Raw genomic sequence first — 7,513 nt, forward strand, 5'->3', positions numbered from 1 at the left:
CTGCCTGCCAATACAGGAGATGCAAGAAATGCAGGTTTGATCCCTGGGTTGGGAAGATCCCCTGGAGAAGGAAACAGCAACCCACTCCAGTATTCTTGCCTGGGAAATCACATGGACAAGAGGAGCCGAGCGGGCTACAGTCCATAGGATTGCACAGAGTCGGACACGACTGAAGCAACTTAGCACACACCTGGAGATAGCATCAAATTTTAGAAGGTAAGGGCTCGGCCCCACAAGACTGATCATCTGCCCAATTCCCACACTTCAGATCCCAGTCCTAAATCCAGCTTGTCACCTGTGCTTCTGACTAACTTGTTATAAGTTGGAGGTTCCCATGTCCCTTTCCTCAGGTTCATTTAATTTTCTAGAATGGCTCACATGATTCAGGAAACCAATTTACTTACTAGATTATGAGTCAGGATATCCCTCAGAAACAGCCAGATGGAAGACGTATGTAGGACAAGATGTGGGGAAAGGGTCTTGGAGTTGCCATGCCCTCTTGAAACTGACCTAGGTTGGATTTATGTTGGTCTTGAAACAGGAAGGAAGCGAGCAGGGCACAGCCTTTAAAAGAATGACATAACCATGCATGCGTGCATGTTCAGCTGTTTCAGTTGTGTCCGACTGTTTGTGTCCCTCTCGACTGTATCCCGCCAGGCTCCTCTGTCCATAAGATTCTCTGGGCAAGAATACTGGAGTGGATGGCCATGCCCTCCCTCAGGGGACCTTCCTGACCCAGGGACTGACTCTGTGTTTCCTGTGTCTCCTACATTGCTGGCAGATTCTTTACCTCTGAGCCACTGGGTAGCCATGTGTGTGTGTGTTAGTCGCTCAGTTGTGCCCAAATCTGTGACCCCATGGACGGCAGTCCACCAGGCTTCTTTGTCCATGGGATTCTCCAGGCAAGAATACTGGAGTGGGTTGCCATTTCCTTCTCCACTGTGTAGCCATCAGTTCAGTTCAGTCGCTCAGTCATGTCTGACTCTTTGCAACCCCATGAATCGCAGTACGCCAGGCCTCCCTGTCCATCACCAACTCCCAGAGTTTACTTGAACTCTTGTCCATCGAGTTGGTGATGCCATCCAGCCATCTCATCCTCTGTCATCCCCTTCTCCTCCTGCCTCCAGTCTCTCCCAGCATCAGGGTCTTTTCCAATGAGTCAACTCTTCAAATAAGTTGGAGGTCCCCTGAGGGAGGGCATGGCCATCCACTCCAGTATTCTTGCCCAGAGAATCTTGTGGACAGAGGAGCCTGGCAGGATACAGTCCATAGGGACACAAACAGTCGGACCCAACTGAAACTCCAAAGTATTGGAGTTTCAGCTTTACCATCAGTTCTTCCAATGAACACCCAGGACTGATCTCCTTTAGTATGGACTGGTTGGACCTCCTTGCAGTCCAAGGGGCTCTCAAGAGTCTTCGAGCATGACAAAAACTGGTTAGAACCAACTAAGTCCAAGATGGTGAAAGACTTGATTCCTAGTGTACCTTGAGCCTCATACACTCATTGTAATACATTAGCATAAGTGAAGTGACACATCCACCAACACCATGATAGTTCTGAGGCTGACCATCAAAGATCAAAAAGTGGGAGATGGCCCAATTCCTGGAAATCTCCACCCCTTCCCCAAAATAGTTGGAATAATCCTCCTGATCATTAGTCTGTGAAATTTTGTTGTTGTTCAGTCACTCAGACTCTTTGCGACCCCATGGACTGCAGCATGCCAGGCTTCCCTATGAAATTACCCAGCCCATAAAAACTAACCATGCCTTATTTGTAGGCCTCTCACTTTCTGAACTGGTCTACACTCTATGGAGTGTGTTTCTCTCTAAATAAATCCACTTCTTACCTACCACTTTGTCTCTCACTGAATTCTCTGTGAGATGAGATATCAAGAACCTAAGCTTCATTAAGTCCTAAGACCAAGTGTATGTCCTCAGTGAAAAGGCCATGGATTTGGGCTTCCCTGGTGGGTCTAGAGGTTAAGAATCTGCCTTGCAATGTAGGAGACATGGGTTCAATCCCTGATCCAGGAAGATCCCACATGCCACAAGGAAAAGAACCCTGTGCACTGCTACTACTGAGCCTATGTTCCACAACTACTGAGCCCATGTGCTCATGGTCTGCAACAAGAGAAGACACTGCAGTGAGAAGCCCATGCACCACAACTAGGGAGTAGCTCCCGCTCTCTACAACTAGAGAGTAGCTCCCGCTCTCCGCAACCAGAGAAGCCCATGGGCAGAAACCAAGACCCAGCACAGCAAAAAAAAAAGACCATGGGTTCAAGTCCTAATCTGAGTTGCATGGTTTCACTCTCTGATTTTACCACTTCACGTGCTCACTGCACCAAAATATTTCCAAACCCCTACCTTACGAGTTGTTGTGGAAGCTTCATTATTTAGGCATGGTTGATTAAATCATTGGTTATCTGTCATGGATTCAATGGCCCAGCCTTTCTCCCCTCCCCTGAGATCGGGGTGGGACTGAAATTTCCAACCCTCTAATCACAGGGCTGGTTCTCCTGCAACCACTTAGGTATGGTCCAAAAGTCACCTCATTAGAATAAACTCAGGTGTCATTGAAGAGAGTTTCTTCTGAATATCAAGACACCTTTATTACTCTTATCACTTAGGAAATTTCAGGGGTTTTAGGAACTCTGTGCCAGAAATAGTGATGAAAAGTGAAGGGAAAGTGAAAGTGAAGTCGCTCAGTCGTGTCCAACTCTTTGCAACCCCGTGGACTGTAGGCCACCAGGCTCCTCCGTCCATGGGATTTCCCAGACAAGAACCAAACACATTAACATATTTCTTTATATAAATCACAGTATCATATTCACCTACATCTCACAGGCCAAAATGGCCTAGTCACCTGTGTAAAGGAAGGATTGAAAATGTGGTTTTTCAGCTGGGTGCACTGCTGATAACATTCAGTTGAGGTTCTCTTAGTAAGGAAGAAGGGGAAAGGGAGGCCAGGCAAACAAGTAACAGCTTCCACATCCTGAGTGTGTACTCAGTTGAATCCAACTCTTTGTGACCCCATGGACTGTAACAGTCTCTTCTATGAATCAAATGAGATTATTATGGATCCTCTGTTAGTCATCCATGGCTTTAATCTCTGAACTTGTGGACTAAAAAGTTGCACAATATGAGAGTTTGTGAGTTAAGTTGTACTGGGGGCAGAATGAGGACTGCAGCCCAGGAGAGAGCACCTCAGATATCTCTGAGAGACTGCTCCAAAGAGGTAGTGGGGGCAGGTGAATATATAAGATTTTGGTGAAAGGGGAGTTCAATGCAATCAAGTACTTACTTTACGAAAGGTTTTCTGCTAGTCACAAGGAGCTGATGTCACCATGAAGGGATTTAGTGCTTTTCCAGATATGAAGAGATGCAAGGACTGGGATCATGAAATCAGTTCCTGAAAATGTCTATCTACAGACTTGTTCCACCAGTTTCCCTGGGGCACAGAGTGCCTCACTCTCCACACTGAATTCCCCTCAGGGGGTGTTGAAGGTGGGCAGCTGCAGTGGCACAGGGTTCACTCTCCAGAGGCAGATGGCAAGTGCCCTTGTTGTTGTTGTTCAATCACTGATAAGTGCCAATTTGTAGTTGACAGCTGTACCCCATTCCTAAAGCAATCATACTGTTACCCTGTTCAGGTACAGATAAAAAGTCAGTTATCTTTGTGGCAAGTTCTGCCTTAGATATTCCCTGACTTCCCTTCTTGACAGAAGCCATCATCACACTAGGCTCTAAAACTTGAAGAAAGTTGGGGGGAATCAACTCTTCATACTTTCGCTGCTTCACCTTTGGAATAACATTAACATTAAATACTTTGTGTGGTTTGGGTGTTTTTTACACAAGTTCTCAGATGCCAGGGAAGCACTGTGACATCAGTTGAGCAGCTGGCTCACAGATACTGGCAGGCCCTCTAGCTATTTGTCCCTGAGGTTATGGCTTATAAATCAGGGAGTAAATTCAAAGGGGATGTGCTGCTTTCCAAGCTTAGTGCCAATTCAGTTTATTCCTTGAATAAAGTGGAGTCACCCAAGGAGAAGAAATGCCAGACCATTGATTTTTGCCTGAGCAATCACATTCTTTTCCTGGCCCTTTGCCCAGGACTTCCAGGGAGAAGGCAGAGGCCAAGAAGCAATATATATTCTTGAAAGGGAAGCCTCTTGAGTGAATAAAATGATGGTACCTGTCGGTGGCTCAAGGCAATAATAGAGGACCTGGGCGGGGGGCGGTGGAGGGGGGGCGTTGCTCTCTGAGATGCATGTCCTGTGTCCTAAATTATGATAGGGAAAACCAGAAAGAGAAAGGCTATCTTTTGTTTTCCTTCCCTTCTCCTCCTATCTCAAGGAGTTTACTCCTCCAAAATTTCACTCTTAGGATAGTGAATAGCTGTAGCATGTTCATCTATTACTACTAGTATTACTAAGACTTAATTCCTTAAAAATAATTTATGTAAACTAACCAAAAGTAGCTGTTATTTGTAAATGTAACATGATCTATCTATATCAGTTCCACCATAGATTTGGAGGGGATGGGACAGGGGAAGAGGGTAGTCCACTGTGAAATGAAAATATCTCCTGCCATATTGATATACAAGAAAAGTCACAGCCATCATCGATTTCTGGCCTCCAAATGTGAATGAGGGCTCCCAAAACTTTGATCCAGTAGATGCCGCCACCCCCACAGTGATTGCCGGGGAGCTGGGGGAATGCAAGTGTTAGGTAGTTAGAATAGGAAACAGGAGTCCAAAATGGCAGTGGCTAAAAGACAAGGAAAGGAAACGCCCGCGAAAATAGAACAAAGGAAGGTCAAAGGAGGACTGGAGTGAGGACCTCAGGTAGAACAAACAGCACTCCTGGCTAGCCCAATCTACTTAGGGCAGGCCCAGGGGGAGGGAAAAACCTTTAAAAAAAGGAGCCAAAGGGCTCTCTCTCTCTCCCTCCCTCCCTCCCTCCCGCTCTCTCTCCCATGCGCTGGAGCGCTCCCCCACTCTCTTCTCTCCGCATCCTTATGTCGGCATGCCCTCATGCCTCAAGGATGGATTTTCCTGCTATTTTCTAAATAAATAGAGCTGTAACACGAAGCTGTAACACTGATCTGTCTAAGAGCTATATCATGTCTGTTTGAGACCTGAGAGCTATAACGCGGTCTTTCCAAGACTCGAGAGCTGTGATGCGCCAAGGGCTTTAATGTCCGTCACTCCAAATCTTTGTTGTGACAAGACTGAACCAAAGAGAATACACTCGCCTGACGCAAGAATCAGCCATCTGCCATATCTACCACTCCTTAAAATGAACAAGGAAACAGGACTTGGCCCCATACCTGAGGTACACATGAAAGGAACTCAGTGAGCCCAGAGGCTTGCATCTTCCCATACACTGAAATTCCTTAACTTAATATCTGATTTTTCTTCAGTTCAGTTCAGTTCAGTCGCTCAGTCATGTCCGACTCTTTGCGACCCCATGAATCTCAGCACGCCAGGCCTCCCTGTCCATCACCATCTCCCGGAGTTCACCCAGACTCATGTCCATCGAGTCAGTGATGCCATCCAGCCATCTCATCCTCTGTCGTCCTCTTCTTACCTCACTATAATCTTTGATGTTCAGACTGCCTGTTCCCTTTGTTGCAAACTTGTGTATAGCCTGATTCACCCTTCTACCTCCTTTTAGCCGTTTTCCCAGAGCTACCGAAATGCCATCTCCTGGGCTCTGAGTCCTAAACATTCCCACCAAATAAAATAACTCTCTACTTTCAGGTTGTGACTATATATTTTAGTCAACACCATGGATCTATATACATGTCAAGCATTATTACAAATCAAATGTTTTTCATATATTGCTATTGGTGTAGTCTTAATTATTAAATGCAAATTTATTTCTAACTGTGACTTAATTTTTAATTGAGAAAATAAATTATGGCAAAAAGCAATCACTGGATATTAAAAATACAACAACCATTGTGTGACAATATGCAAAATTTTGAGTATTAAGCAGACATATTTATACTTGGACACTGGGACCTTCTATTCTATACTATCAGGGAATGAACATTTATATTGAGGTTTGGGATTTTGGGGGTTTTTTGTATTGAGTTCAATCTAGAAGTTGGTCTTTGTGTCCTGTTTATGTCAAAGAATGTGGAATACATGGGTAAATGTATCTATAGCTGAGAAAAAAAAATATTTAAAGTTTGGAAAGTCAAAGAAGTTGATACCTGATTCCTTTTGGCCCATGGGCCTGAATTTCACAAAGGCTTTTGCAGAGTAGCATGCTTCATATATTCAGAAACTAGTTACTGAGTGCGTACCATTTACAAAGCATTGTTCTAGTTGCCTAGAATACAACAGCAAATAAAAGAGACAAAAATGCTTACATTCCTGGAGCATAAAATCCTTTATATGATTTGGTGGGGGAGGAAAAAATGTCAACCAAACACTCCTCATATGATGTTACCCAGCTAAATTACCACTCCAGCTTTGGCAGTAAGACCAAGAAAATACTTACACATAACTGAAGGATTCTGCAAGCCCATTGATAAATCTTACCATGTTGTAAACTGCTCTCATCTTATTCATTTATTTCTCAGAGACTAGTAAAACTAACTCTGAACACCTAGAATCAATGCAAATCTCATCACACCCCTTCAGAATGATGCTGCTGCTGCTAAGTCGCTGCAATTGTGTCCAACTCTGTGCGACCCCATAGATGGCAGCCCACCAGGATCCCCTGACCCTGGGGTTCTCCAGGCAAGAACACTGGAGTGGGTTAGATACCATCAAATGAAATATTCATTTCTGAAGATAATAATTTTTAAAAGTTCACCTTTATTTCTCAGAAACTTGCTACAGACAGTTTACTTTAAAAATACTTCATGAGGGGGTGGGGAATGCCTCACAGGGTCTTGTGAGGATTTCATCAGAGCATTTCAAAGGGTGCGGTGACTTGGAACAACTATCCTACATTCTTCTCATGGGACTCCTGGCAGGAATTCTAAGAGGCATTTTGGAATGGTGAAGGATCCAGAGAGCTGGTTCTCAAAAGAAAGAAAGAAAGGGAGGAGAGAAGGAAGGAGACGGGAGAGAGAGAGAGAGGAAAGAAAGAGAAAGATCAGAGGAGAAAAGAAAAAGAAAGGAAGAAAAGAAAAACTTGAGGCTCAGGGACAAATACTTGCACAGATGACCAGCTGATGAACATCAGTACAGTTATCAGCAACAGAAGGAAGAATAACAAACAGTGGATAGAAAATGGGTTTTGATGCCTGCCCCCTGGCTTCTCCCATTCTTTAACTCATTCTTCATGCCCACCCTGAAGCCCCTGCCCTATTGCCAGTGAACAGTGTGGCTGCCCCTGTTTCTTTCTTCTTCCCCACTTCATTCAACAAGTACTGAACAAGCCAGGTCTTGGGCTAGGCCTGAGGATACAGGGCGGGAGTCCAAAACAAAGGATGGGACTGCCCTCAGAGAATTTTCTTTCTCCATTGTCATTTCAGGGGTGCCCCTCCTG

This window comes from Capra hircus, chromosome 20 (assembly GCF_001704415.2).
Source record: "Capra hircus breed San Clemente chromosome 20, ASM170441v1, whole genome shotgun sequence".
NCBI classification, from domain to species: domain Eukaryota; kingdom Metazoa; phylum Chordata; class Mammalia; order Artiodactyla; family Bovidae; genus Capra; species Capra hircus.